The sequence below is a fragment of the Thermobia domestica genome, unplaced genomic scaffold (assembly GCF_964235325.1).
Source record: "Thermobia domestica unplaced genomic scaffold, izTheDome1.hap1.1 HAP1_SCAFFOLD_2466, whole genome shotgun sequence".
Taxonomy (NCBI): domain Eukaryota; kingdom Metazoa; phylum Arthropoda; class Insecta; order Zygentoma; family Lepismatidae; genus Thermobia; species Thermobia domestica.
The window spans coordinates 959-7,162 of record NW_027658162.1 but is presented as its reverse complement, the minus strand read 5'-3'; the positions used below and the strand labels follow the sequence as shown (position 1 = coordinate 7,162).

The window sequence follows — 6,204 nt, the reverse complement described above, 5'->3', positions numbered from 1 at the left end:
TTCATTTGTTCTATGGATGTATTTACCCACGAGTCACAAACAGTGTCATGGTATTTCTTAAATGTATTTGGAGACATACATGGAATATTCATTGATGATAACATTTCATCTAATTGTGCATATCCACCACCCGTTGAGATTGTTCCTGCCACGGCGGTGGACGTGATATTTCCACTTGTTTGACACAACACACAAACAAACAAAATAGAATTCTACGAAGTAATCTTTTATTGATCTCAAATATAAAATATAAGTACATTTTAAATGCCTAACAATAAAAAAGTAGAAAAATATATTCTTCTATATTAGCCCAATAAAACCTACATATAAATCTGTCATGGATATCCTCCAACATCCGTTAATTACGATGCTGAATGTTAACGATACATATATAGTAAAACTCTATAGTATGCATGTACTACACATCACATTTGCAACCAAAAAGTCAAATACAAAGCATACAGGAACAGTAACAATAACTGCTGTAAACATAAAACTTTTTAACATGAACAAAAGTCATGAAATTGCTCCCTTTATATACATGAACAACAGATTGAACTTAAATCTTCATAATCTCGAAATATGAAACCATTCATGTAATTTAAACAATTGTGGGAACATTTTTTTGAATCGTATAAAAATATAGTAAAATAATACTGTTAAGGCACTGACGAAGTATATAATTTAAATAACACAGCGATGTTATTGTATTTTTTTACACTTCAATATCAGTATATATATATATATATATATATATATATATATATATATATATATATATATATATATATAAGATAGATAGATATAAATTTTACGACCATGTCTTGTACGAATCAAACTATGTAGAAATCATCGTGATATACTTTCGTTCCTTGAAACATCCAAAGCTATTAAAAAAAAAAAAAAAAAAAAAAAAAGTGATTTTGAAGACTTACGAGCAATAAAACAATACGAATGATTGCTTTTGTATATTTATATATATATAGCCAACCTTAATGGTTTCACGAGACAATTTTAATAAGCGAAACAAAATCCAGGTTTTCGACGGTGCTTTCGTACACTACCTACGCGTATCTTTACCCAGATAATCACTCACGTACGAAAACAGAAATTTCAGCAATAAACTCCATAGTTGTTGATTCATTACGGTACCTGACAAATTTGTATCTGCATTTTTTCATGAATGAACATTTTTCAGCTTTTATTCTTATGGGATAAAATATTTTCAACCTGATCCTGATCTAATAAATAAAGCATTTTGTCATTACTGCACTTTGTCATGCAAGGCGGCACGATATATATATAACAGACTAATCACTCAAAAGAATAATGCAAATAACTTTCTCTTTTAAAAATATTTCCAAATTTATATCACATTAAAGAATCCACAATCACCGGTCCCCTCCAAACGTCTTTTAGTGGAGCGCTCCTATGTTTTGTTTAGGAACAAGTGTTTGTTCTTTTCTCAGACCTTGTGATGTTTTTCTTGTTCCAACGCGTCAATTTTCTTCATATCACGGAAACGGAAAAGTTCCAGAACTATTGGTTCATATTAATAAGAGAGTTCGTAGAATATGACGGTTATAATTATCCTTACATAACAGCGGAATTTATGGTTTGTAAATATAAATTATAGTACTAACGTTTATTCAAGTTTCTCTGACCCAAATTTGATTACTGTTGTCCCTTCTCGACTCCTCTACTTTGATATCTTGTTGGTAATGTTGTGCCTTATCTACCCTATCAAGGTATTTATTTGACTGCATTCATCTAAAATTAATTACTTTTTACCTCTTCTTCCTCATGTTTTGGTTTCGATATCAAGGTGATTGCTAAGATTTCAATATTAATGCTCACTCGCGGCGAGAATATAAAAATCTTCCTTCATCTATTTCAATTGTGAACAATGGTTTGTTTTGCATGTCATTACTAGTTTGTAATAAAAATTAATTATCATTCTGGTAAAGAGACAATGCGTCATTAATATATCGGAAGGAACGTGTATATTCAACTGATGAACTGATTTGCCGAGAGGACATGATTCACAATGGTTCATAAAGATATGGTTAGTAGGGGGAACAAGGGCTCCCCCTAGCAATACTACAAGTTCATCAACACACACGTTACTTGAGGTATATTGATGACATTGTTTCTTCACCAGAATATGATGACATTGTTTCTTCCCCACTCGTTTATCCAAGCTCTGACTTAAGACCGAGCAACGACGTGTGCTTACTCTATATCCAAGTTCTGAATTAAACCCAGCAACGACAGGTGCTTGCTTACAGCTAGTAGGAAATAAAATACAAAATGCAAAATCATGACACAAAGGTTTCCAAAGTTCATTATATGTTCACGAAGAAGCCAAATATAAATCTGGATAAAGGAAACTTTAATACACAGTGGCAGAATATTATATCAGGATACAAACGTAACTATGGCATTTCCAAAACACAAGCTCTAACCTCATGTCAGCACAATCTTCATCATCATAAGCCAATTAACTTTTTTCATTTATGGTTTCTAGCGGAAAGAAATTTAAAGTACATAAACAGCAAACATAATTCAAAATTGGAAGTTTATATATATATATATATATATATAATGAGAACGAACACTCGTTTCACGCGAAGTCTCACAGGATATAATAGGAAACTGATTTTGTTTTGAAGGTGAGTGATATATCCTGTTACTGTTCATATTTATTACCAAACTCTCTTTTTCCTCAATCGATTTTTTTTGGGGGGGGGGGGGGGCGATAACACAAAAAATAAAAAGTCACTACTACACACAGTAATTTATGTAACTCTTATAAGTTGAAAATAAGAAAGTCTATTCCTGCAATCAAATTAGAATCTTTATATTCCATGAAAATATTCGAAATATGCAAGTTTTATATATAAGCCGAATCATTGTTGTTATGATTAAAAATCAGAGTATATTAATATTAATTACAAGGTTTAAACGAACGAACCTAAGAACAAAACAACAAATATAATTGCTCTCCAGAGTCAATACCAATACTTTTATTATTGGTACATCCCCTCGTATTACTGCAACACTGACATTATTCTTAAACCTCCACTTTAAAATAAAGTAGGAACATACAAAGCCTCTTGAGATTAAAAGAAAAGAAAAAAAAAAAAAAAACATTGCATTCCGATATAACATATTTTAAAATACAATGTTACGAAACTTATATTCTAGTTATGACGCTTGTATTACAACCATTCAGCTGATTTGTTTTCTTTTGACTTTAAACACTTTTCTGCGACTTTCTCAGCGTTTACAAGTATTCAACGTTATTCAAATTCCACCAAAGTGCAGAATGGTATACTAAAATCTCGTCACTTATTATTACAGTATTTGTTCATATTACCTTGCTACTCCCACATGCTACTAAATACTAGTTCTGGCTAGGACTGAAATAGTCATCGATATCAGTAAGGCTTTCCCCAAAACTTCCACCCATCACATACCTATTCCAATAAATAAACAAATAAATACATAAATAAATACAACGAGATCATAGAACATAAGGAAATATTGCTTTCCTGTTTTTAGGGTAATCTTCAAATTTATTCTTGTACCACTTATGAGACAGCAGACCAGTCTGAATCTGAAAGAGTGAAAACAAAACCAAGTTTAGCACCGTAAAAATAAAGATGAAATAGCTGAGAGCAACAACACAACTCGAAAAACATCATTGAAATCTGAAGGCAGCAACGAACACTACAAAACTTTATTTAAGATATGAAAATATTTAGTAATTGTCGATTACACTACATTGCATTAATAGAATCTATGCAATTACGATAAAAGCGTATTTAACGCATTCTTCTTCTTTCTTTACTTATCAATGTGGCATATCTTCGAGCGAATATATGAGTGAAGATCGAATGATCTTCAAGAATAATGAAAAGGGAAAAAATAGAAAGATTTTACGATTATGCCGTGTAAGCTACAATACACAATATTATTAAAAATATGTACATCATTTTCACGAAGAAAGACCTAGGCTTACGTACCTATTTTCTTCCTTATCATCTACAAAGTTAAAGCAAAAACCTTATGCACTGCTACTATTCGAATTAGTATCGCGTTTCGTAAGAGTAAATTTCTGGTACCGTCTTAATTTAACAATATAAAATGGTTCGATTTAGGCATGGTTTTCGTAAATAATAATAATAATAATAATAATAATAATAATAATAATAATAATAATAATAATAATAATAATAATAAATAAATAAATAAATAAATAAATAAATAACTACGAGATCCCGTGGCTCAGTGGTAGATAGTTCACCTCTGGTACGCGAGGTTCTTAGTTCGATCCCAGTTCGCGCTAAGTGGGCTCTGTGGTGGACAAACACCGTGTGTGTCGACTTTCTCGTAGTTCTCCCATTTCTTTCCACTTTTTCAATCCACCATTTCATTCACTCTCATCAGTTTATTGTCAGATGTCAGTATAATAGTTTATTGTCAGATGTTGATATTTTTGACTGAAAATCATTTTAAAAACAAGTTAAAGTCTCTGTAAATATGGTTCATGTTTTATGTATATAAATATATTTTTTTATTTGTAAATTTTTTCTTTCTTTTTTGTTATTTCTTATATACGTTGTTACATTGTTTCATAAAATGGACATTGATCTGTATCTGAAACATCTGTAAATAAATAAATCATCACCGTCTCCTATAGCTTACACGACAAAACCGTGGGACATAAAACTGAAAGATTTCATAATTACGTGGTGCACACCAGAAGTACATATCGTTTCGCCAATCTGAATTAACTACAGGTTTTACAAAGCTTAACTGTACAAAATTTCAAGCTTCTAACTATGTTTGTTTTTAATATATTCATCTGTGAATAAAATACTTTTTTTGATATTGACCTGAAATGACGGGTTTCACCACAGAGGTACTAATAAGAGTATGTCTACATGTTGTAAAAAAGAAACGTATAAATATTCACCGCCAGTTGAAGAATATCTATGAGGACACTAAACTTGCTAACTGCACTGTGCTAGAATTTACTGGGAGGGAATCAACTAAAGATCTGTCAAGGTCCAGGAGTCCCATTTCTACAACCACCTCGAAAAGCACGCTCATGTTGAGGCCCAGGTCATGGAGAGCAGAAGGCTAACCGTTGAAGATATCTGTAACAGCACAAGATTCTCTCATTGCATTGTGGAAAGAATTTTGACGGACCACTTGTTAAAATTAAGAAGGTCGTTTCATGTTATGTCTTTCGACAACTGGGTGAAGAAAAGATGGTCTATCGGATAAGAAGAAGGCTTTTCACAGGTTAAGAACATCGAAGTTATCCCTTATCCATTCTGCTCCAAGAACTATTCTCCAGTGAAATCTATATGTTTTGAACACTGAATGATTCGCTGCAAAGTAGAAGTGCTCTCGGAAGTGACACTTTTCAGTACCTAAAACACACCTACAAAAAGACTTTCCAGAAGTTTTAGATAGCGAGACACAAAGATTGCACTAGCGTGTAGAAGGGGATTGTGTTAAAAATTAACAGAAATATGTGACTCGAAAATTGAAATTGTAAGAGTTACGGGAAAACAGCACGTACTTTCTTTATCTTACGTTATAGCTTGTCTCATTCCTAAAAAAGAATCACCTTCTGGAAAATCCATATGCTTTTGTAAACATGTATTAGATTGCAAGATATTTTATGTATTTTTCGGACTTCAAAATCGCTAAAATGTTATTGATGGGTGCTATTAAATTATTATTTGGTACAAGTTTCAAGTACCGAGAAAATAAAAGTAAAACCTGCCTAGATAAAGTAATTTCCCTCTACAGCCACGAACAATGACTATCTATCTGATAAAGCCTTAAGGAAAGTGTCAACAGCAAGAAACTTCCCTGCCATTAATGAATTCGTTCTGTGCCAAAAATTATCATAATGCCGAAAAAATATTAACCAACAGAATACATTTACATTTACAGAATATGTATATTTAAAAAAAAGATTTTACACAGCAGATTTTATTTGCTGTCTCTACATATTTTATGCGGTATATTGACAAGTACTATCACATAATAGTTCTCCAATAACCGAAATCGACTATCTGAAAGCAAATCGACAGGTAAGTTTCCGAACTTCAGATAGTAACGATCCACGGATATGGTCTCTTACCGATTAGAAAATACTATGAATAGCTGAAGTGCAGATCA

General features: G+C 31.9%; 1 long non-coding RNA gene across 1 annotated transcript; it reads right to left on the bottom strand.

Annotated features, from left to right (window-relative positions):
• Positions 1-210: 210 nt before the first annotated feature.
• LOC145678319 (uncharacterized) lies at positions 211-5,865 on the bottom strand. The gene is made up of 2 exons (XR_014130358.1): positions 4,982-5,865; positions 211-3,619 (listed from the first exon to the last, which is right to left on the bottom strand). It is a non-coding gene; the product is annotated as an uncharacterized LOC145678319 (long non-coding RNA).
• Positions 5,866-6,204: the final 339 nt, after the last annotated feature.